General features: G+C 46.1%; 1 protein-coding gene across 3 annotated transcripts in view; it reads left to right on the plus strand.

Annotated features, from left to right (window-relative positions):
* The first annotated feature begins 247 nt into the window (after window positions 1-247).
* Window positions 248-25234, plus strand: part of arhgef49 (Rho guanine nucleotide exchange factor 49) — a 50948-nt gene continuing 25961 nt past the window's right edge. Inside the window, exon 1 of one of the 3 annotated variants that reach the window (XM_076031022.1) lies at window positions 248-400. The gene's annotated coding sequence lies outside the window, so the exon portion shown is untranslated. Of the gene's footprint in view, window positions 405-16066; window positions 16337-25234 lie in introns of those variants that run through there. The other 2 variants (XM_076031023.1, XM_076031021.1) reach the window with 2 other exon arrangements.

The raw sequence follows: 25234 nt of genomic DNA on the forward strand, positions 1-25234 counted from the left end.
TTCAAAAAGACCATGAAAGTATTAGATAGGAATGCTTATTTCACAAATGAATTGAAGAAGGAGAAGAAGAAAAAAAAAAACCTCCACAGGAACACGGATTTAACGAGCAGCCCCTGAAGGCAACACAGTTCCCAAGGAGAACCCCCGCAAACGAGAAACGAGGTCGTGGATCCGGGATCCTGCTGTAGAATTACATCTAAACACAGCGAATTGGGAAGGAAACGAGCCGGTGGGTGATTTGGTGGCGGTGATATACCGCCACGCATGCTGGACTCCAGGGTGCAGGTGCGCTGCTCGGTCCCGGTCCTGGAGCAGCGAGGGTTGAACCTGCAGCCCGAGTGAAGTGGGAGCCGCTGAGGATGGAGAGGAGGAGGTGAAGGCGCCCCTGAAACAACTCAGAGTAGGTCGGCAGCGCCAAACCCGCATTTACACGAATTTAATGATCTAAAAACGACTGAGTAAAACACACAAAGCCACGTGATTGATTGACTGATGTCGTATTGTTGCTGCCGCACGTGAAGTGTTCGCGGTTATCTCTCACCCTGGAGACTGAAAACTGACTCGATTTCAAAGCCAATTCCTGACAGAGCGCGATGAAATGAACTCCGTTTGCAGGCTTTCGTGTGCTGCTCAATCGATCACCAACGGCACACGTCAGTTTCACTGCTCTGGTGACTAACCCACGGATAAGAAGCTCATTCTGACGTCATGCACATAATGTTTTCGAATTGTAGGAAGCCATGTTTCTGATTCTATAGTTAGTAGAAGGTACATTCATTTCCCCAAACATCACATTTATGTACGGTGCGTGATGCTTTTCACCACACAGAAGCAACATTTTCAATACATTTTTAATAGAAGAGCAATTTATTATTTTTTTTTAAAACTGTAATACCCTTAATGACGAGCAATTTTCAGCTGACCTAAGAGAGAACTTGTAAAAACTTGTAAAAAAAGGATGTTTGTGATGCCCTTTGTCACATAAAATCAAAGAAACTCACTTCACTGATAATGAACTGTGTGAACTATGAGGTCCTTCAGATGCACATGTCAGTTAAACTCGTCAATGGCAAATATTCTCAGCCGTGTACAAAATGCTGATGTGTGGTGGACTAAAAATGAAAAACACACTTTTGGCAGGACTGAATTGTAGCTTGGATCTTGGTTCTCAAACCAACAGAGAAGACAAAAGACACGTTAAATAGCCTGAAACTAGACCGAGTGCAGCGTCCACTCAACACACAGGACAGAAGTTGTTGGATCGACATCGACATCAGTTAGCGCTTTTGTTACTCAAACCGCCCTCGTTTACTAACCCCATTTGGCAGCCGGACGGTTTTCTTGGCAGGTCTGGAGCCCGATTCGCGGATTCGTGACTCATCCCATCCGGGGCGTCAGACGACTCATTTGCAGTGTGATTGGCTAATCAAAGTTTTTTTTTTTTATCTCTGTTTAATCAGAGCCTGTTGTTTTCTGTTGTGCGGCGCTCAAGCTGTTCCAGAAATGAGCGCTAAACGAGTTAACGTCATTAGCGAACGCTTGGCTCAAATTGTCCGATCGATTGTCTAACTTTCTGTTTTGTTTACAAATAGGAGATGCTTTATGACCAGGCCGACAATGTATGGAACCTCCCGTGAAGAAGGGAGTTTATTCAGTTCTGTTTATGACACCACTTGGGGGGGGGGGGGGGGGGGGGGGGGGGGATGGAGGGTGTTATTGTGGCTGGAGTCCCTGGAGATCCCCTGGTATCCTTCAGTGGGATGTTCTAAGGATGGCCGGGGCGTGTGCATCCAATCTGTGACTGGAACAACCTCCAGGGCTGATGGGAGTGCTGGCTGACTGGCTGACTGGCTCCCAGACAGCAATCACATAATGTTAATGAATACGCTCAAAAACGGTCTTAATTTGCATTTTGCCGTGTTTTTCTTTGTCTGACAGAAACAGGAAATTCAGCGCTCACCTCAGGCTCGCCGCACATAAATAGTTGATGAAAATTGACTTTTTTCCCCCTCTTGGTATGAGAGGCTCGTGTGTGGGGGGGGGGAGGCTTTTTTTTCCTCCCTTGGGAGACGCACTGGTGCAACTTGAAACAGCAGTTACTGTCCAGCGCTCTCATCGTCAGTCATGTATGGTTTTCCTGGCGTATTGATTCAGTCTCCAGCACCTGATTGATTCCTGGTCCATTTTCATCATGAGTGTGGGAAAAACTTTACCGACGTTCCCTTTTGTGTTTTTACGTTCATTTTAGCTGTCGTTGGAATTTCACACATCCACTATGTGCATCAGCGGTGATCTGTGCTTGCGCGTGTTTGTGAGTTGATGTCAGACCTGCCTCCTATTGTTTGGGTTTTTACCAGAACACCATTCATCATGTGTTCGGTCTTACAAGTGCTATTTTCTTTGGCCCAAAAATTCAATGGCCAAAGGTGTCAGTGTGATAAAAGCTGAGTTTGACCCATCACTCACTTTGCAAGTGTATTTGCAATCGTCTCAATTTGGAATTCTGAACTAATCTGCCTGTGCAGGCATGACTGAAAATGTTGTTTTGCGTGATGTCCAAAGTGACGTAAAGTTGTTCGAAGGAACATTCGACCTTTAGATTTTTACTTCAAGAAATTGTTGAAGATTAATTTTGCTTTTGTCAAACCTTCCTTAACGACTTCAAGTCATACCAAAGCAATCTCTTACCTTTATGTGTGGTGAGAAATTTGGAAGTGCATGAAAACCAGCAGTGGTCCGTGGCGCACTGGCCGATAAAAATTTCTTGAAATTAACTGACTGTTGTTCACCTGATGGATGCTTCACGCTGCATCATCCACAGAGTCTCATCCACGTATTGTTGCCTCTGTTGTCTCTGCCGATCTGAGTTCGTCACGGACATAATCAGCGGGGTGATGTAGAGCAAAAAGGTCAGGTGGACACACATGCACGCACACACACACACACACACACACACACACACACACACACACACACACACACACACACACACACACACACACACACCTAGTGCTAAACAAGAGTCAATAGCAGCAGCAGATTAAATGAGACAGGTCGATCAGTCAGGCTAAGCCAGCAGAACTGTGACAGGTTGTACTCTAGGATGGAGAAGGAAGGGGAGGTGGGGGGGCCCTCTAGTTTGTTTTGGAGCCAGATCAGCACGACTGGACCGGAGTATAATTCCCCTCCATTAACTTATTGGCTGAAGTTGCTCGCTTTTCAGTCCATTAACTCTGAATTACTTAGATGAAGTAATATAAATTAAAAGATTAAGTATGAGTCATTAATGTGGCCATTAAAGGATTAAAGATCCGTGTTATGACCTGTTTTTTTGTCTTCTCTCTTACCAAGTGTACAAGAGGCGAGAAAACTGACTCCAGGAATCCAACTCCTGCCTGGCTGAGAATTCTGAAACAGCTGATCGTTACACGGGCAGATAGTGATAATATGCGGCATTTCGTGTTTGAATGTGACGGCGGTGTTTTCTCGACGCTTCAAAGGCGCCGCTGTGTCTGGCAGTCGGGTGATAAGCTGGTAGTCCGTACAAGTCGTTGAAGACAGGATCCTCTCGGGGTTTCAGCCAGGCACTTCTCGCCACTGCCGCCTCTGTTATTGATATAGTGGACTACAAAAGTGCGGCCTATACCCGCTCAACACGAGTGCCCTGAGATATCGATGTCATGTTACTATACAGAAACACCTGAACTGAACTGAATTAAATGAACGTGGGAAAGGCTGAGCAGTGGGTACTATTAAAGGCCGCACAATTTCAGTCATAGCAGACTGTTGCAGAAGTTAATAACGTTGCAGAGACTTCATGAACGCCGAATTATCTGCGAGAATCCTGCACTTTGCTTTGACGAGTTCCTTTCCCCCAGGCCGGCCCACGTGAGACCTATTATATTAAAACAATGTGATTATGACTGAAGTGTCTTACCCTGCAATAAGGGAACTGTTCCCTGCAGTCCTGTAATTCAATACAAGTTTTTTCGATTCGGTGCACGTAAGGGTTCCTTTGCATTATGACATTATGATAGCCTGATTGATCTCAGGGACCAGGGGGATGGGCAGACTGGCCTCAGACCATTGAAAGGCATGGGTAACTCTACAACTAAAATATGTAAAATAGCATCTAGGTATTGTCACAGCTGTGTGCACGGCCCCCCGAGACAGTCCACGTGACGACGGGTCGCACGCTATTTATTGCCCGCCTTTTCTTTTTTCGCAATCAGAGGAAGCTGTTGCCAAATGACTGACAGCCATGGACTCGCTATCCAAATTACAGCCGTCTACTAATTACCCACGGAGTGATTAAGAACCAAGCAGCTGAGGCTAGGATAGCCCCCCCCCCCCTCCCCTCCCAACCCCACCCCAGGGAGACGTCGAGGAATGCTGCTGCCCCCCGGAGGTTAAACAGTTAATTATGCCCATTTTACCCTCACTGTGTAGACACACCAGTAAGATGCGACGACGTTTATGGCTCCTCTGCACACCAGCTGGTCTCAACATCCCTTTCTCAATGGCCGTACTGGGTCCGACTCTGTAGATCTCAGCGGATATAGTAGTTACTTGCTTATTTGTTTCTTTCCTCGTGACATTTTTACATATTCAATAGGAAATAAGGTGCATTAGTGGTGAATTAGTTACGCTATTACTATGAAGGTGTCATTCAGAACAAATTTGTCAAAGATATGAAATGTGTAGGTATGCACGGCTGCTGGTAGATGAAGCTAAGTTGTGTTGGGTTTTCCCTGTGATTCAGAAGCCAGCAAAATACTATTATATATGTATATATATTATTATTATTATTATTATTATTATTATACTTATTACTATTACTACTCTTACTATTACTATTACTGAAAGATCAGAGACACAGACTATTGTTAGAAAACATTGGTAGAGTGAATTTGGAGATATTGGGTCTCAAAGCAATATATATCAGATTTGACATAATATGCATACAACAAGCCCTTTATTGTGTGTTATTTCGACCCACTTTTGCACCGTGTATGTTTTTTTTGATCCGAGTTGAACGTTTGGTCTGACAGGTTTTCATTTTTCAGTCAAACAGAGTGACTTAACTGCATCGTTGTCGAGTGAAACCGAGGGCTGGAATAGGCAAAAGACTCCACACCAGCAGGCGGACCGTAGAGCTGGAAGGTCACCCGATAAAAATGCTAATATTAGTGCTATGCATCCATGTTATGACAGGCTGACAAGGCCGTCTGAGAAACCTCTTCAAATTCTTGCGCACACAAAGAGAAGCATGTACACGCACACACAGACTTGGTGGTGTATTATTAAAGTGAAATACGTAAATTTTTTATTTCAATACTGCTGTTTTTTTGATTATTTATATACATTTCATTATCATTCAAAATGTGTGATCCCAGTTTTAATCCCTAATGCCCATTTGTTCCTTGAGGTTTAACCTTCCCCACTCTGACCTTTATTCTGTAATGATATTACCTGGTTTATCCGCAGCTACATAATCCATTCAGCGTTGAACACACAGGCGCTTGAACGCAGCTCGGTAGCTTTACCAAATTGTTCGTTATTTAAGCACATTCCTTTGCAGATCTTGCGTCTTGCATTCCACGACTGTCACTCTGTAACCGGTATTACACACTGCATTTATAATTTAAACGCCGTGGCTGCAGTTGAAGATGTCAAAATAAAAGCATGAATAAATTATGAACAATATTAATCACAAGTGTTAGAGAGACTTTCAAAATGTCTGAGTGGCCAAAGTGGCTGCAGTCCGCTAAGAGGTTTCTTGGTGGAAGTGAATGGAGGTCTATGGAGCCCAAAAACTCCAAATGCCTCCCAATTTTATTTATTTATTCTGTTATTAGCAATAACACACTTTCTATAAGAAAAAAGTTTTTTTTCCATTTCACTTGTAATCTATAATTGATATGAATATGTGAAAAATATGAGGGAAAAATAAACAAACCTACCTTTTATGCTTGTCTCCAAAGTTCTCCAATGAGATTAAGTTGCAGAAGGACTTAGTGGAGGATAAACGGCCTCCTATAATATTAGGCAAACATCAATATATATATATATGTATATATATATACATATATATATATATGTATATATCAAAATATATATCATTCTTCTTCTTTCTCAATTTCTTCTCTTTCTTTTGAAACGCTGCCCTGACTTTGCCCTGCTGCCTTCACCAATCAGCTCTACTGCACTGTTGAAGGGCTGCGAGGCAGGTTTAGTAAATCAGACGGAGGATGGGGGGTGAATAATTCCTGCACATTACCTGTCAGTGTTGCCGCTCTCTGGCAGCGCCGACGTGGCTGATGGCCTGTGGCAGACTTCAGCACCCCCAGCCCCCCGCAGCGTGAACCCTCTCCAGCCATCATCAGGTGTAACCGGTGATAAAGCTGCAGACAGGACTCCAGCTGGGGCCGCTCACCACACACATCCAACCCCTTCTCGCCTCCACTGGCCGCCGTTTGTAACCGCTTTCTCATTCTTTGCCCCTCTTTTTTCCTCTCATTTTTTTCCTCCACGCCACACGGTCCAATGTTCCGGTCTGTTCTGCTCAGACTGGTTGTCTGGCTTTTGACAACAGTTTTTCTGAAGAAGGATGAATACAGTCAGTCAGTGAGAAACTAGATTTTCTAAATAAGAATGAAGGGCAAAATAATTTCCAAAACGGCTGCAAATAAAGTATCCAGGTTGTGTCTTCGTAAAAAAGAAAAAGGGGAATGAAAATCAAGTTTCTGTTGTAGTATTGTATTGAATGTGAATGCAGCACTTTAATCCCAATTGGTTTAGCCTATTGGTTGCCTATTGTTGGAAGTGGCTGGACTAGCCGTGAAAAATCCGATTGATCTGCTTAGGTTTATTCGTCCAAACCACATTTCAAGTTTGGCCTTCACTTTTCAACATCACTTCCTACATAGCTCCATGGGACATATCACATTTCTTGTCGGAAATCATCCATCTAGTGTTCCAAATTAAAAGCCACTGTTACCCAAGCACGGCGTACCTCATTTCAGTGTCTAGAGAATGAGTGTTTGCTCAACAACAAAGCATCAGGCAATACCGTGAATGTGAAATAAACATGTCAATCCGCCCTCGCCTGATACTGCAGCCCGACTCCTATGAAACCTCAACGCAGGGAGTCAGCTGACAGACACAACACATCTATTCCCTTTTCTGAAAAAAGAATCACTCTCCAAATCCCCTGCTAACTCCCCCCCCAAAGAAGCTTTTTGACTGAGTGGTTATATTGCCAAGAGCATTTTTTTTTTCCTCCCTGATTTTTCCCTCCCTGATTCGGAGCGTGCAGACAGTGAAGGCAACAGCGTTTTACCAAGCAGGTCCTGTTTGTCATCTCTGTTTGCGTGTGTGACGTGAAAACCAGAAGCGGAATGTTAATGACGCTTGGAAGCCTCCGCCGCGCCTTCCCACCCGACAGCCCCGAGACAGGCTCCGGCTGATGTGCTTTGCGTCTGCGAGCGTTTGTTAATGCGCACAACCTTCCAGTGGACTCGGCAGGTCAGGGAACATTTTCACCGGTAGGAGGGATTATCCCGACAGCCGCTGAATCAGCAGGCGTGCGTTCAGCGGAAGGTTTGGTTAGCGGCGTCCCGGAGAAAGCCGCCAGAGACCCGGAGTTGGCTGCCGAGGACGAATCTGCATCGCCTGTAGTGATTAGCCGGCTGAAAGATTAAAATGTGGGTCTGCACCTCCTTCATCTTGTTTGCCAGCATGAAGGACAAAAAAGGGGAAAAAACACCTTGACTTTCAGAGAAGGAGTACCATCCAAGATTTATTCTCCCAGTATTTCTTGTTTATTGTTTTTTTGGGGTTATCATTATCATTATTGTTGTCGTTATTGTTATTATTCCAATAAAAGAACAGTCATTGTGCTTTCTAGGGGTCACCAGATGTGCACCAGATGAAAGTAGTTATGGACCTAATAATAGCCGGTTGTTCATCTAAACAATTAGATAGTTCTTGTGTTCCCAATTTCAAATTGAACTTTTGATAGCTAAATACACCTAATGACAAAAAACCAGTGACTCCCAAAATATTTTCCCTAAATCCCTCATGCGTGGGAGGGGCCATTGCACAAGGGGTTTTTCAACATAGCCCCTGTAAAACGACTGCGCAGCCTGTTGGTTAGCAGTTGTGGCAGTGGGCGCATTTGCCGAAGTGGAAAATAACCAGTCAAAATTTAGAGCATCCGCCTCTGCGTCTCTTGGAATGGCTTAATGTATGAGGAAAAAACCCTTTGGAAAACATTGCTCAGGTTTTAGTCTGTTGCGGAAAACCGCAGCAGGGGAACTGCAGCTCCAGCTGTTTCGCCTCATCGATCTTGGAACCACCACAGAAAAACAACTAGAACGGCGAAAAGAAATCAGGATTCCCGACAGGGAAATGCTGATTATCTAAATGGATAATTGGTACGGTTGATAATTGATGTGTTCCTAATTGCAGCCTCCTACGTTAAAAGTGTTGTGTATTGATTTTAATTTCTCTTTAGGCCTGGTCAAATGTTGACATATCAAGTTTAAGACTTGCAGCCCTGCTGCCCACATATATTGCTTGAGGTTTTTGTTAAAGTGGTATTTTGCTATAAGAGCCAATTAAAAAGATGAACTAGCATCATCTGAAGTGTTCAAAAGGCAAGAAAGGAAAAGATATTTGATTGATTTGATTTTCCAGTTTCACCGCTATCACATTGCTCTTTTGCCCTTCATGTTTGGTTTTCTCGCAGTGGTTTTCAAAAAAAAATAGTCCCAAAAAGTATTTCCGCTTAAATCAATCCGCAGCGGAGCAGAACTCTCGCTTTTCTCAGTTTTATCTCCCTGGATTTAACCTCAGAGTCACTATTTTTCTTTTTACTCTCCAGCCGTGGGAGCAGCGTTTTATGCACAGATAGCTCCAAGGTCTCCGCTAATGGCTGATCCTTGCACCGTTATTCAAAGTGCCGTGACCTTGTTGGCTCCGGCCCCTCTGCTCTGAGCCTCGGCTGCGTCGCCATCGTCGCATAACCTCACCTCGCAGTAGGATTTTAGCTGCGCCTGGCAGATAGGATAGTGGGCTCATCCCCAATGCGTTGCGATTCCACCCACCCGCAGCCTTCGTCTGTTGCCATACGTCGTCTTCTGCAGGAAAAACGGTGTGATTGAGATTCAAAAAGCCTTGTCCGCACTCTAAAACGCTCTGCATCACAATACGCCTCAGCCTCCCTGACGCGATTGATGTGTAAATGTAAGTGCGCCAAAGCTCCTCATGCGTGATTGCCGGGTTTGAAATATGATAATGTGTGTGTGTGTGTGTGTGTGTGCGCGTGCATGTGTGTGTTTCACCCTTCCATGAAGCTTGAAGTTGGTCGGGTAATGATTATGTGGTAACCTGTGGGGCGCTTTGGCTAATTTGCCTACAGGTTTGGTTCAGTGGTTTAAACACACTTGGCTGAGTTGAAAAACCATTAAAATAAACGCTCCATAGATGTGTCCTCAACTGTAATTGCTGTATCGACCATGATAATTAATTCAGACTGCTTGCTAATTGGTGTCTCCCCAGGAACCAAACTTGAGAAAATACATTTTCTATCCATCCATCAATTTTCAATACCTGCTTATTCCTGAACTCAGGGTTGCAGGGGTCTGCTGGAGCCTCTCCCAGCTGTCACAGGGCGAAGACAGGGTGACACCCTGGACAAGTTGCTAGTTCATGGTAGGGCCACAGAGAGACAAACAAAGACAAACGACCATTCACACTGGTGCACACACCTACGAACAATTCACAGTTCCCAATTCATCTTACATGCATGTTTTTGGACACGTTTTCCATTACCCCAAAAATTGAGGTACCTTGTCTGTAATAATATCCAACCTGATCTACAGGATGAATTTAGAATGTGCGTACGTTTTAATTTGATTCATAATAAAAAAGTACATTACCGCAATATTCACATTTCCTGTATCTGATTTAAAGACTCTGGCCAATTTATGATGCCCTTCAGTTATAATCTCCAGCCGGAAAATGAGGTCAGAAAAGCAGTAAGGTAGCAGATAGAGGAGTGCAGTCAAATGTGCAGGTATGCCAACTTTCTCATCAGTTATTAAAAGGTACTAACGCAGTTTTGCATGTCATTATTTGTTCAACTGCTTCCGTTTAGTTTGGAAAATTAATTCACATGTTGTTGTTTTGCTTTGCGTCTTGCTTTAACTTTTTGTTATGTCTGTTCAAAAAGGCTATACTAAAAACATTTTTATTAGCTCTCGTCATGTCACAAATGACAATGAATACATCACTCGTACCTCTCCAAGGATAGTGACAGTATCTCCAGCCAGGCGTTGGTTCACAAAGTTTCTTTGTCTTTTGTTTACCTTGCGTTACATGGAAGGTGCAACAAAGCACCAGCTTTCGCAGGGAGCTGATGAGTTTCGCTGAAGAGATTAACCATGCCAGGTGGCTCCGCTGGAGTCCTGGATTAGAAATAAAGATCTAAATAAATGAGTGCGATATCGCACCTTAAAATACAGCGGGCGTCCAAAGCTGTTGGCTCATTTCAGAGTTGCCCGTCGGGCTTGTATGTTTGCGCAGATGCACGCTGGTTCCTTCTGGAATCTTATCTTCGCTATGGGGAATAATTAGATAAAGCCCGAGTTGTTACGCATGGGAATGAAAGAGCAACCTTTTCTTGTGTTTCCCCTGCAGTGATGCTTGAGCTGCTGAGCCGTTTTGGTGTGCTTTTTTTTTCTTCCTTCGGTGAAAAAGGTGATGAAAGCGATATTAGCCACCCGCCACATAAGGCCGCTGGCTGTTCTTCAATTGCAGCAACCAGATCTGTGGTATCATGTGGAGCGGAGCAATTAAGGCAGGGTGATGAGGGCGCCATATAGATTGGTGTGCTGTGTGGTGCTGTGGAATTGGATGTTTGGATAGAATAAATTCGATTTTGGAGTTTCCCATCAGGAGGTGCGGTTTCATTGAGAGGCCCTGTGAACGTCGCTCAAATCGTGAAACCGAGGCTGTTAAGAGCAGGCGAGGGCGCGTGTGCACGCATATATTCACAGTCATTCACAAACATGTTGGAGAATATAGGTCAGACTTCTTCTTCTTTATGTAACGTTGCCGCGTTTGTATCCGTTTCCTATCGCGGAGAGCAGAGGAGATCGGAAGAATAACTGGGTCACTCTGTGTCCGCGTGCCTCTGTTTTCCATTTGTTTCTTTCTCTTCCAATTAGGACACCTGCTCTGCTCTGCTCTGCGCTTGCCCATCGGTGCCACTTGAAATGCACTAGAATAATCAGCAGAATTGGAGGCATGTAGTAAAAAGTGGGTACCGTAGTTATTGTACTCTACATTATTTACGCAAATGTTATAAAAGAAAATAAAAAAAAGAAAATGAAAGAAAAAATATTAGATTTAAATATCTTGGCCTTGGGGGGAAAACATGAGGATGACAGAGTATGAGGATGTGGATGTGACCTCTGTTTTGCATAACCATTGTCAGTGGATGATGCATTTGCTAGTGACAAAGTTGGATAAATGCCTTCTATTCATATAAATACAGTTTTCTTTTCTTAGCCACATTCACTCATATGTAATAAATAAATAAATAAATACTCATGCCAATCAGCAGTCCAAAAAATCTGAACATCTGCAGAAAACATAAATAACTTGGCTAGGAATTATTTTGACTACAACTCAAGCTAATGAGCCGTCACAGCATCTGCAAATAAATCATTACAAACAAAAATAAACGTCTTTCACGTTGCTGGCAAAACAAGCTATTTTTTTTTTTTTACTTCTGTCGCTCCGTACATAATTAATGTCTGTAAACGCAAGGGAAGTTTTGCGGTGGAACTCGACTGCCTGAACTCACCTTTGCCTCAGTCGACCCAGTTATGGCTTTCAACACGACTGGTGTTATGACCCTCCCCGCCAGCAGTCACTTTTTCCCCATCATGTGTGTCACTGTGCCGCCGTCTCTCCCTTCCGGCCCAACCATCACTCTATTGATCGCCGGGCATTTAGAGTGCCGCTCGGTGCCCGGCGATGCCCCCTGTGGTTGGCAGGCGATTAAGTGGCAGATAAACACACGGGGCAGGGGGATATTTGTTTTACCACGGCCTGCATTAACACCCTCCTCCTGTGTCTTCCTTAGCCGGGGGGGTCAACAAGGATGCCATGCTCTCCGTGGTGGCGCCGCATACGGGAAGGGCCATTTGTGCAGCGGCGAGGCCTGCACACTGCCAATGAGGCCTTTTTGCCGGTGTGTTAATATTAATAATCTCCTCTAAATGACATTAACGGGGGGGGGGGGGGGGGGCCTGGCTCGGCCCTCGCTTCCTGCTGCGCGTCGTCGTCGCAGGAGAACCCCTTGCAGCTCTTCGAGGGTGCCGCGTGCGTTCCGGCGCCCCCTGGGGTTAGTCGCTCGGCGGAAAACAAAACAAGAAATAAAGCAGACTCACCCATCATCTGCTTCCTCCACGCAGCTCCTCCCCCTGAGTCATGGTAGTCTGATGCTAAATTTAGCAAGCCTTGAAAAGTCATGGCAAGGCAAGTTCCTACGGCGTGTGAACACTCCTTCCTTCCTTCCCTCCCTCCCGCGGTAAAAGCCTCATCCGTGCGACTCACCCATGGCAGAGCGAGGGGCACGCATGAATTATTCAGCGGCGGTGCCCTCATAAATTATCGAACTGCGCGTCGCCGGGCGGAGCAGGCCAGCGGGCTCCGACGCTCCGTCTCCTCTTGACCCCCCTCGCTGTCTCATGACCAGTTGGAAGGAGGTCGGGCCAGATAAAGGGGCGGGGCCACACCAGGACTGGGACTCTGTTCCGTGGGTCCCGCTTGATGTCGGTCGAACTTCCGCGGCTCTCGCAGGAAGGAAGGATTCTTCTCGTCAGCCCGCGCAGAGACGTTGTTGGCAGACTTTTAGATTGACCGACTGCGACATCTTCAGGGATTGGTGGATTGTGTTATTCAGGCGTTGACACAAGCAGCGGTTGTAGGAAGATGGTCTCTTTGCGTGTCACCATTTCTGCCTGGGTTTTTTTGTTTTTGCCAGTCAGAGGCAGCGGTTGTGGCTGCGAATGTGAGTTCTTGGATTCCAAAATGTCGCGGTTGCATCACGGTACTATAAAAATATTCACCAACACTATTCGGCAAAGGGGAAGATTATGCCGTGTGTTCTGTGCCTTACTGTGCGCTTTAAGTGCTTGTGTGCAGATCCTGTGTGCTACATGGAATTTTGTGCAACAACCAACATGTTGAATTTCGATTTTCTGACAGCAACTGCAACCTCAATGTTGAATTCAAATTTAAGCTGGCTTTGGATGCATTTTTAGATCATTGCTTTTCTCCACACACAAATCCACACGATCCAGACAAAGCACCAGCTTTTGATTCTCTGATAAAACTGGCTTTGTGTGCCATTTCGCATATTATTGGAAGGAGACAAAACACACTGGGGCCTCTGAGGGCGGAGCCGAAAACTTGCTGGGGGTGGTGACACTAACCTGAGAGATGTGACATCACATCAGATTTTTGCAACTATATACTTTGCAACACACTTTACGACGAAGTGGAAAGAGAAAAAGTATAAAAGTATGGATTGTTCTCCTCTTTTCTAGGGAGTTCAATGAGGCTCATGCTACTGTTTGAATATCATACATAATAATTATAATAATCTACCATTACGTTTATATGGAGAGTAATAGTTCCCCTAATCTGGTAATTACATTAAGTACAATACTTGTCGGATTGAACCGACTGTCATTTCAGCAGCACCTCCCCTCTCACTCTGCTCCTATTCAATGTTCCAAAGGCTTTTGTGCGTGTGTGAAACGCAGTCCGCCCTATTCAGTGTTTAACAGTATTGTGAACAACACGGCTCATTTGTGTACATCGACATGACACACTGCACACACACACACACACACACACCCTCCCGACCCCCCTGTCCGCTGTGGCTGTTGTTTCGCCTGGTGTGCGGCAGAGCTGCTAAAAAAAATGCTTTGAGGTGATGCCAGGCGGCCTTCAGATGCAAAACAGCAGGTGTCTGCTGAACACGCCCCCTGCAGGGAGCGAGCTGCGTTGACACCGAGGGTAGCGGCGTCACCTGCGGCATCTGATGGCGCCTCGGCCCCTTTCGCTCGCAGGGGTCCGTCTGCAGAGATTTTACGGCGCTGAGGCGGGGCTGAGAAGTCGGCGGCCACGGCGCGCCGTCGTCGTCGCGATTGTGCGGGACGTGACCTATATTTTCTCCTCCCCTGTGTGTGACAGGTGTCTGCGTGTCTCCATCCAAACAGTCTTTTTTTTTAACAGGCGAGCTCCACGCCTTACGTGACTGTCCGTAAGGCGTGACTGTCCCTCAGGAAGTCAGATTTTGTGGGACTTCCCGCGGAGTCTCGCTGTAAAAGCCGAGTACAGGCACAAGCAGGCAGCCGTTAAAACACGCCGGCTCCTTTTGGTTTTCTCCGTCAGACATTTACATGACTTTGGAGCCGGCTGTTGAACGCGGCCCCCATGGAAAACCTTGTTATCTCTGTTGCGTTCCTCCAACGGACCTGGAGTTTGCGGCTCAGCGTGTTCGTCAATAAAGGACGACAGGAAATTGAGGTTTTCACTAACGAGCTGGACGCTCATCGAGTGCCATTCGGTTTCATAACCCAAACTGATGTCAGCCATCTTATCCCTCTGATGAAACTCTACGCTGCGATGCTCAGCGTCGCCCTTGGAAACCAGGAACTCCCATATCTTAGTCTCGGCTTGGTGGAGATGTCCTCCACATCCCACAGCAACATACCTCAGGCGTCCCTGGCACATTTCAACACGAGCCCATCTGACGGCAAGAAATGTCGAAGGCGACGTTGGAATGGCAATATTTGTTCATGGCCAGTTTAACATTTTGCAGCGTTACTGCAGTTATGAAGACAGGAAAGAAAGAAAGAAAGAAATAGGCATAAAAATGGACTTGATCACAGAAGTAGCACTAGTTTGTAGTTCAGGGGTATTCAATCCATTTGGCAAAAACATGAGCAAAGAATTTCCACTGACAGATTTTTTTATGCCCAAAATATTCTATTGTATAATTGGGGAGCTTATTATAACAGTGGGACAGATCCACACTCCATCAATATTTTCATGGTTAAAAGAAATGGTAATTTTTCGAGATCAGGCGACAGTCATGCACTGCGGTGCCTCTGATTGAGTATGACTAATCATGTGCCATTGTCCATTTGAGCAATGATAGTACCCAGACAGTGTAATATTGTTATTTTATTCTTGTACTGTCAACACAGTACGGACAAAACCACATGAAAACATCAACGCATTAGAAAAAATACTTTATTTTTCATCGCAGAGTCGATTAGAGTCGCTTTACCTAAATAATTATCAGACTAGAAACTCTGCCAACCAGAAATATTGAGCCCTCTGTTTATAGCCTCCTTCTAAAACTGATGCTTTGGTGGACTAGTTTGGAAGGGGACAAAAACAAGGCGGTCTCAGAGGGCGGTCACAAACCTGAAAGCGGTATTGGCGTCGTCAGAATTGTGTTTCGACACAATTTCTGCAGAGTAGAGTTCACCAACAGGCCAGATTGACATTGTTGAAGTAAACGTTGCCTTTCATGAGACATTTAAGGAAGGAGCTGTTTGGCTTCTTACTCGTGAACTGCAGTCGAGTAAAAACGACCACCGCACCTCTCTCTCTCTGTTGCCTCTGAACTTTTGTAATTTATGACTTGGGTGGATGACGTCGGGGCTCAGGTGGATTACTTTTATCCCAGGGCGACCGCGCAAACTAACTCCTGCGCGCGATCCAGGTCATCTGCTGCCAGCGCAGCTGTCGCCTCCTTCTGACCAAAGACAATGAAAACAGGGGATAATTAAGGATTAATCAAATGACGAAAACTCAACGTGGGTAGCCACACAGCAGCAGCACCTGCCTGCACTTTGCTCTTACCCGTGTGTGTATGTGTGTGTGCGTGCGTCTTTGTATTTGTGTGTGTGTGTGTGTGTGTGTTTGGGGCAGAAAAGCACCACACAACTCCACAGCCGCTTCCTTGCGGTTTCTATGCCAACCACAAGGGCTGTTCATGTTGGAGCATGCTCAGTTGGGCTCCCCCTGCCTCGTAACAATAGCCAGTGAGAGCGCTCACACACTCTGCCACACATACGTACGCACACACACACACACACACGCATGCACGCAACACTCTACTCCAGCCCGCAGTGGGAGCGAGACGGAGAGGAGAGGCTGCCTGCTGCGCCGCGGAGCTCATTACGACAGACTGCGAGGCAAACACACACACAGACGCGCACGCCCCTCGGCAACAAAGGTGAGTGTAAACGCTACTCTAATTGTGCCGGCTTTTCATTAGAGTTTAGTATCCAAGCGCTCATAGTTGTGCCGCTCGGAGGAGTGGAGACATTCAGCTGCCGCCGAGCATGAGGAGGAAGCATGCGCTCGGCTGTCGGAGCGGCACCTTTGACTCTGTCCGCTCATCTTTTCTTCTGGCAAAATAAAATTAAAAATGGCATCAGTCGCCTCATTTCCCTGCAGAAAAAATGCCTTTTTGCATGTGTGGATTTCCGCTGTCTTGCAAATGCGAAAGCCGGGCTCACACGTTTGGGAAACTCGGTTGGAGGCGTAGTAGTTGACAAAGCCGGGATCGCTCAATAATTCATCCAGCCTTGTAGGGAGAAAAGTCGGGGGATGACAGCAGGTGTAAGGCGATGCCCGGGATGGACACCGATAGCTCTTGTCTCCTCTCAGATCACTTTTACAACCTCCCGTCTTCCCATCTCGATAGAAAATCCAGTGTTTTTTCTATTTATTTTTTTTATAGCTCTGCTTTTAATGCTCAGTCGGCCGTCGGATGAGAGCTTGAGGAAGTGAGAGTGTGTCCGCGGTAAAGGATGAGAACTGCTCAGACGTGTCTCGGAGGGTGGTAAATGATCTGCAGGTTGATGGAAATGCGAGATGCTTCTCCTCAAGGTTGGATGACCCATTAAAGCGTGTGTGTGTGTGTATTTGAGAGGCTGTTCCAGGGTGGTCGGTCGGCGTGTGTTCGGGCCCCGCTGTGTGGTCTCGTCCCATTTCTCTCACTTAGACACTCGCGCGCTGAATCACTCCACGCCCCCCTACAGCAGGATTAATTGTTGTGGCTGATGCATTCCTGACGGGTCGATGGCGTCTTCCTCCGCGGCCGGCCGGCCCGACTTGTTTTTTTGTTCGTCCGTTCCTGTGGGTGAGTGCGTGATGTGATCCGAATATGCTGATTGCTCAGACGAAGCTCAATGCCGTGTGAATATTTCAGAAGAAAATGAAGTCGGTTTGTCAAGATTATTTCTACTCTAACTGGCAAAATGGTGGCAAATTACTTAGCGATTCCCGATGCAAGTAAAGATTTGGAAAATGGAAATGGGGCAATTTTACAATTACCTTTTCTAGAAAACAATCTTCCAGAACACTGACAATTTAGTCGAGAATGTAATTAATTCCTAGACAAATTCTCTCGTTCTTTTCCACGAGACATTTCGACTAGAATGTCCCTACAAATGATTGTACGGTCCAAGTAAATACCGCCAGCGTGGTTTACTCTGCCCTTTTACTCACTCAAAACTGAACAACAACCAAATTCATTCAACACAAATTCTTTCCCTTTGCTTAGCTTAAAAAAGACGCGCATGTTTTGATCCGAGGTGCACCCGAAGCTGCTTTCTCGCATCCTTCAATCATCCAGTACCGGCGACGCCGAGCGACCTGGGTGGGGAACAGACCAGTAAGAGACAAGAGAAGAGCAGACGAAGAGGGCAGGGCAGAAAATGGAGTTGTCGAGAGCGACGTGGCAGACACGGGGACACGGCGCGAGAGGAACACTCTCACCCTGTGGGAAATTGGAAAATAAATTGAGTTGACACAAGCAAGGTTTGCATAGTGACACCGATGCCAGGGAGCAGAAAGAGTAGAGGGGCTTAGCGGGGTCGCACGAGGCTAATCACCTCTGTAGCGACCCGCTCGCGCCACCGAAAGGTTCCCCGGCGTTTGTGACGGCGGATTTCCATCTGCCGCTGACAAAGTGATGCACCTCCTCGCGCGGTGCTCTTTGGCAGCCTTTGTGTCTAATTAAGCGGTACGTCAGTTCTTCCTTTGTGAAGATTTTTCACAGAGCTCCTCCCGAGTTGCCTCGCACAAGCGTTTCAGCTGCTGATGGGGATTTTTAGGGAGCACTCTTTTTTTTTTGTGCTGGGAAATAAAAAGCGGCTCTTGCGTGCGAATGTCAAGTTTGATTTTTTTTCGTGGGTTTGATGCATCGTCGGCTCGGAGCAGACAGACGGAGAGTCACGCCTGAGTCACTGGGCACAAGAGCCGAGGGATTCGGCCGCCTGTTTCATTTTAATTTCCATTTTTTTTTTTTTTTTGGCTTTACACTTGAAAGATAGACACCAAAGAGTGCCGATGAGCGAAAACGTTGTTCCGGGGAAGGCAAAAATGTTTCAGCAAAGTTGTTGCCGGGCAGCTCTGATGTGCTAAATGCCCGGGAAATATGACCGTCATGGGAGATGAACGACCACCCACCCCACCCCCCCGCTGAGTGCAAAGACCATGTATTGAGCTGGGGGCGTGGCTTAGAAGGTAAAGCCAGTCGTTACATAAGATGGAAAAAGGTTTTCGCTTGGGTCCGTGATCCCGAGGCCAGTTCAACTCAACAGCACAGCCACGTAATCGCTGCCCTTTGATGCGATGCAGACCTTTTTAGCTTCGAGGTGCAGAACTTGTACGCAGTGAGGTGCAAGGAGACACTTTGGGTTCAAAAACTCATTTGTGCTGCCCCAAGTGTTGAAGCCGTCCGTTTGAATGACATTTACAAGCCAGTAAAATGCGACAGGAAGTGGAGTAAAATGGGCTAATAAAATGCGTTTGCAGATTGCTCCAGCTCAACCCTTTCATTCCTCCCTCCCTTCCTCTCCTCCGTCCTTGACTTTTCGTGGAACAAAAAAACCCTGTTTTTTTTCCCTCTTTCCCTTTTTGTTCTTCTCCGTTGTTCCGTCTCCATCGGTCTCAAAGATGGCGTGAGTCACGGGGGTTGACATTAAGGAACGCCCGCAAGCAGCCGCAGGCCCCCGCGGGCGTCTGGGAAGCTCCAGCCCGGTCGATATGAGAGCCATGATGTATCTCTGATGGGTCCGCGTTAAAGCTGACAATGAGCCGACAGGAAAGGCTTTTTGAACATGCCGACACCCCTTCAGCAAGGTCAAGGGGCGGCATTGATCCGGAGAAAGGAGCAGAAACACGTGGTTGAATTTAAAACAATTGATTTACCGTCCGGGCAGAAGAGTAGGTTCCCTCCCCAGTAATACGGGTGCAAATTGAATAGCTGTACCGACTCATCTTTTAGTGTTGGTTCGGAATCTATAGCCTTTTTTTTTCTTCTTTTTTTATAAAAGCTGATTTGTCAACACAAAGCAGCAGTGATGGATTTTTTTTAAATCTTAAGGTCCAATGTTATATCCATTGTCAGATCTTTTTTTTTTTTTAAACTTAGTTCTCCACCGTAGCAGACTTACAGAAGTTATTGTCCAAAAAAAAACATGCATAGATCTCCAGAAAACAGCATCTTTAGCCCTCTGTTCACAGCCTTGCACACAAAATCTGGGCTGTAGCTTTAGCTTAAGGTTTCTGATCCGATAGGTGCCTTGCTCGAAGGCGACAAAAACAAGACAACCGCAAGACACAAGCCTAGGAGAAGTAACTGGAGAGAAGTCACTGCCCTTTATAGATGGCTGTTGTCCAGTCTTAGCACCTGCTCTCTGTGCAGCAAGCAAATGAAGCAAAGGTTGGACTCATTTCTGATGACAAGCTGGAGACACAGATTACGGTTAAAGGGAGTTTTGCTTAATGTGGGAGCTGCAATTCCTGCTTTTAGTATTTTATTTTTTTAACATACTTCCTTGTCGCTTACACCAGCGATGACCATCTTTTCAGCCATTTAATCAGCCCAAATGAGGTCTGTGTGTAATCCTGTTAACGGTCCTCCTGTGGACACAGATGTTTAATTGGCTTATGAAAGTCAGTAAGTTGCCGCCTCTCGGGTTCATATCGGTTGAGAGCGGGGTTCACGCTTTTTTGAACAGTCGCTGCATCCAGATGTCGGCGTTCGAGTGAAAATGTTTATCGAAGCTCGCCAATTATAATAACTATGTATTTTTTTTTAAATGTTGTTTGTTTTCATTGGCTACTGCTGTCGCTTCAGTCAGTGTGGCTACTCTCAGTTCTCCTCTTTTCCTCTCAGCATCCCTCGCCAGGGCCTTTATCTCTTTCCCCACTTCTCTCCCCGCTCCCTCTTATCTCGCTGCCGCCTTCCATTCCTGGTGATGAGAGTGACTCACGTAGCCATCTGCTGCCCGGCAAATCCTCTCCCGCCTTATTACCCTCCTCTTTTTTCTGTTTACAGCACATACCTCGGTCTTCTTCCTCACCGCCCAAGCCCGGACTGTCCAATAACCTAAAGTTGTCCTCTTTCTCCCCCTCCTCTTCTCAACAATCAGGCAGGCGGTGTGTATTCCGCCTCTTGAACTCCCTCTCACCCTCTCCTGGATCAGTCTCCCCGGGTTTTTCCTCCTAATTTTTCTCCTCGCCTACCTTCTTTTTACTCCCAGGAGACAGATTATAGGAATGAGGTCAGTGTCAGCGTGTGTGTGTGTGAGAGAGAGAGGGAGAGAGCAAGAGAGAACATATGGATGTTTGTTGATGTCTTGTTGATGTCTTGTTGATGTCGCTGATGTCATTATGAACCCCATGCAGGAGTGACAAGGGACATGTGAAAACACCCAGGGATGGGTGTTTGTGTGCAAGCGCGTGTGCGTAAATTACCTAATACCGCCCGCATTGCCTTGCGAGGTAGACTTCTCACCGCTTGGTTTCAATACTCGGGAGACTTATCGGCTACTTACCCACAGATGGGGATACATTTTATTATTTTGTTATCTATCTCTGTCTTCCTCCACAATGTGTGCAGAGCTGAGAGTATGTAAGCAGTCACCAAAGATGGAATGTTCCCACATTTGGAAAGGGACAGTCTTTTAGTAGACGAACCCCCGCCCCCCCCAAAAAAATCCCCCTTGTTGGTGGCTAGGAAATAAAACCCCATGCAAAATGGAGCATTTGTACCGTCTGTGGCAACAAGTTGGTGACAGCTTGATCCTTCCCACTGGTGCGAGGGGCCACGCTAGACGTAACGATGCAAGGTTTCACCCCTGGTGTACCACCACGTTTCAATCCTTGCCAAAGATTTTCTTGTTCTCCACTGAGGGAAAGTCCTCAGTGTTTTGAGTTGAAAACAGCATATGACGGTAGCAACCACGCTCTTTAGCAGCATGCTGGCTTGCAGCCGCTTCCTTTTGTTCTCCTTTCTTTTCTTCATTTTCACTGAAACAGAAGTCGGCTACAGCCAATCAGCAGCGGTCCGCTTCTCCACTGGACCACAACTCGACAAGGTGGACATGCGAGATTGCAGAGCTTGATCCAAACATCTTCTTTATGGCCGAATCGAAATGAATATCAGTTTGTTGGGTCTATTTTTGTCCCAGAATCCATAAAGGGCAACTCATGGCAATTTTCCATATAGGACGTGAATCGAAACATCGCATGAGAGCGCTCGGCCTCGGGCGAGCGGCTCCATCCCACCGCCGCTCTCGTTAGTCCTCTGTGCCACTTTGGAAGCGGCAGCGCGATTTAGTTACTCTCTTCCACAGAGATGCAGCACGCACACACACGCACGCACCAGCGATTCATGTCCCGATGAAAACCAGCATCAAACGCAGCTGTATTAAGTTGCTCATCAAACGGCTTGTTTTAAAGATCAGAACTTTGAAATGTCACCCGGGAGTGTGTTCAGCTGAGTGCGGCGCGGATGATTAAAAGGTAAAAGAGGCCATAGAGGCTTTATTCACGGGGTGTGTAAAATGCGCTGACGCTTAAGGATTGGGCTGTGTTTAGCTTTGACTGGCGCGGCGTCCACTGATTGGGCCGATTGAGTTGCAAAGACGGCCGTTTTCCTCTGCGTTCACGGTTTAATTGCGCGGCTCGACGTTAAATCAATAAACATGAGCCGCGGACACGTGGCTGCAGGTTGAAGCGCGTGCACGCGTGCTTCTCGCTCAGCTACGTTCTGTTTATTGTTTGTTGCGTCTCACTAATGGGCCATTCAACAACCGAACCTGCATCGCGGCTCCAGCATTCCGCAATTATTTTAAAGAGGGCCTCGTCAGACGACCTCCTTTGAATCCTCCGCCCAAGTAATAGCTGTGACGTGTTTTGCAGGAGAAAGTGCTCCTAATGTGAAAATAATTGGATGCTACGACAAACACGGAGAGCATTTTGGTAAAGAGCAAGTGGGTCACTCCTCCTTGTATCCATTCACAGCTCCTGTCTTCCCAGGGTGCTTTATCTTTATTACAAGGCCTCATATCTGCTGATAGCTCCCGTCATCGTTTGCACGAACAGGCTCCTTTGAACTGTCTCTTCCTCGGTGGAAGACACTCCCTTTTTTGTCCTCTGAAGTTGCGTGGATCTGCTGCACGGCCTGCGAAACGACTCCGAGCTTCAAGTTTGCTCTCCAGGCACCCGTGCATTTTATAATTCATTCGCAGTGCCAAAGGAGAGTCCTACGAGGTGAAACGAATTTGTGCATAACATTTTTTTGCCACTATAAAAAAAAAAGGCAAAAACTGTATTATTTTCAACATTCATTAGTCATAATTTGTCATTACAAAAAACATTGAACTGTGGAAATGTGATTAGTACCACATTTGACAACTTCATGTTTGTTTTCTAACAGTACATCAACAGTACATCAGCCACTCTTTTTGTCTTCAGTGTTATGAAATAGTCTCACTGACAGCAGTTTTTTCCAAACGACTACTAAAATATCATCACCTGCTTAAATTCACGGCTCTGAATTCCTGCTTAAGTTTAATAGAAAGCACCGTCAGTTAGCAGTGTGCCAAACTCTACGATTCCACTTTTTCACTGGCGAGTGCGCTTAGGCAAATTTAACAGCCATATATTCATCACTCTTGTATCCTTTTTTTTAATGTCATTGTCGGCACATTTGAACATTTTACTACATTTGGGAACTGACAGTGTGGGACTTGAGGGCAAGATTAGAATTGCATATGAATGCACAAAACACAGATGACTTGGACCAGCCCCTAAAGACACAGTCATCCAAAATTGCACTCCAAAGAAATCAGCCTTGGAAAGAAGGACTTGGAAACCATTCACATCCCAGCTTCAAACCTGTGTTTCCTGCTCTCCTCAGCTCCCCGTGAGCCTCTTTCTGTAGCAGCAAAGACCTCCTAACTTTCAACTGCGCAGCTTAAAATAACCAATTCAAGATTCCTGCGGAGTGGAGCTCTCAGCTGCTCTGGTAAAACCGTTTCTACTGTACAACTTCTACCTCTCCGGAGACCCCGGCTGCTACATGTAGCGCAGCCACTCCGCCTAATTAAATGCACTCCCCCGCATTTCCGCTTTTGATGTCGGCGCGCACGCCGTCTCGCAGGCCCACGCCCACTCCCAGGCCTCCCCTCCTACTGATAAGGCTGCGAGTGTAGGTGTTGCTGACAGCATCCCCGCGTTGTGCCTCATTAACCCACATTTTGCTGGGAAAATGTTGGTGGAATGCGCCTTAAAAGGGGGAACTTGTAGCGCTGAATGCGTGCCTCAATCTGTATGCAAGAATGAAATGAGCTGCAAGCTGTGTTTTTTTTCTCTCTTCTTCATTGTGCAACACTCCTCCCCCCCCCCAGTTTACTTTACCCAGTTCCCATCTGCATTACAGCCACAAAGTCTGTGAATTTATTTATTTTGTTATTGTGAAGCTTTTGCTCAGAATGGGGGGAGGGGCAGTCTCCATACTCATTCCAGGCCGTAAATTATGGCTGCAGCTCGTGGTATTAATTTTTTCGTGAGAAATAATCAGCTTAATTTCTCGATCACAGCTGGATTAATGGCCTCGCGTGCAAAACATAAAGTGCTTATCAGCATTTTCCAGATGCCAAAGTGCCATCTTTAAATTTGTGCAAGCCACCGCCCTTTAACCAGTCTCTTCATTGACTATCATAAATAACGCAAATAGCAAGCAAAATATGACTTAACTCGGTGGCTCTGAAGCCCCATTACCCACGATGCAGCTCAAACACTGTACTTTTCACGCCATTAGTGTCCAGGCTGCAACATCAAGCTGGGATAACAAATGCTACACGAGCTTCCTGTCGTTAAGGCCTGTTTTCTCCGCGAGTCAGCAGTAAACTTGCAATATTGTGTGAAAGCTACATCCTACATCCCTCTTGGAGCCCCACGCGGTTGCTCGTAAGTGCTCCGTCACTCCACCTTCATCTATCTTTTAGACCTCATTCTCCTTCTTGCTCCCTCCATGCCCGCCTGCCTCTCTGAATCCCCTCTAATCCAGTCCCACCTCAGCCATTTATCCTGAAACCACGGATCCTCCAGAGTTCCAACTTCTGCCCTTGCCTACATCCGGCCGCCTGCCACCAGGAGATGAAGAGCTTCTCCACCTCATTAGGATACGCGCACATTATCACCAGCCGGGCATTGAGTATGCATCTCCATACTGATACAGTAATAGCGTCTCAGTAATAGCAGCTCTTAAATCTTTCTGCTTTTAGAGACACATCACATCTGGTAAACATGGTGCTACTAACTGCTAATACGTGAGATTATTCAAGTTTCTATCGTCAGTCAGTCATTTGGTAGGTTGATCATCATTTATTGTTGTTAAATTTGTCAGTGTAATCAGTCATAATTGGTAGCTCCTAGTCAGGAGTACTATTTTTTTTTTTGCCTAATTAGTACAATAGCCAAATCTGCTGGTCAGGTAATTTTAGCTAGCGGTTTTGGCTAATGTTAGTTACCTTCTGCATTTGTATCATTACCTCGCTCATATTAACTTCTTTCTCAATCACTTTTACTTTCACAGACGAATATTACTCGCCATAGAAATAAAATTAGCCCCCTGTTTTTTTGGGGGTTTTTTACGTCCAAAGTAGTGGAGTGTTTTCTTTCCTCAAGCAAGAAGAGGAATGGCCTGTCACATGTTCTTGCATAATTCACAACTACATCTCCCTCAGGTCAGGCGTCCGTGTCCTCGAGTGGCTTCCTCTTACTGCCGCAAAGCCTCAGCTAAAAGATTTCAAAACAAACGCACCGG

The sequence above is a fragment of the Nelusetta ayraudi genome, unplaced genomic scaffold, assembly GCF_046127955.1.
Source record: "Nelusetta ayraudi isolate G7.1 ecotype Tasmania unplaced genomic scaffold, CSIRO-AGI_Nayr_v1 ptg000031l, whole genome shotgun sequence".
In the NCBI taxonomy this organism is placed as follows: domain Eukaryota; kingdom Metazoa; phylum Chordata; class Actinopteri; order Tetraodontiformes; family Monacanthidae; genus Nelusetta; species Nelusetta ayraudi.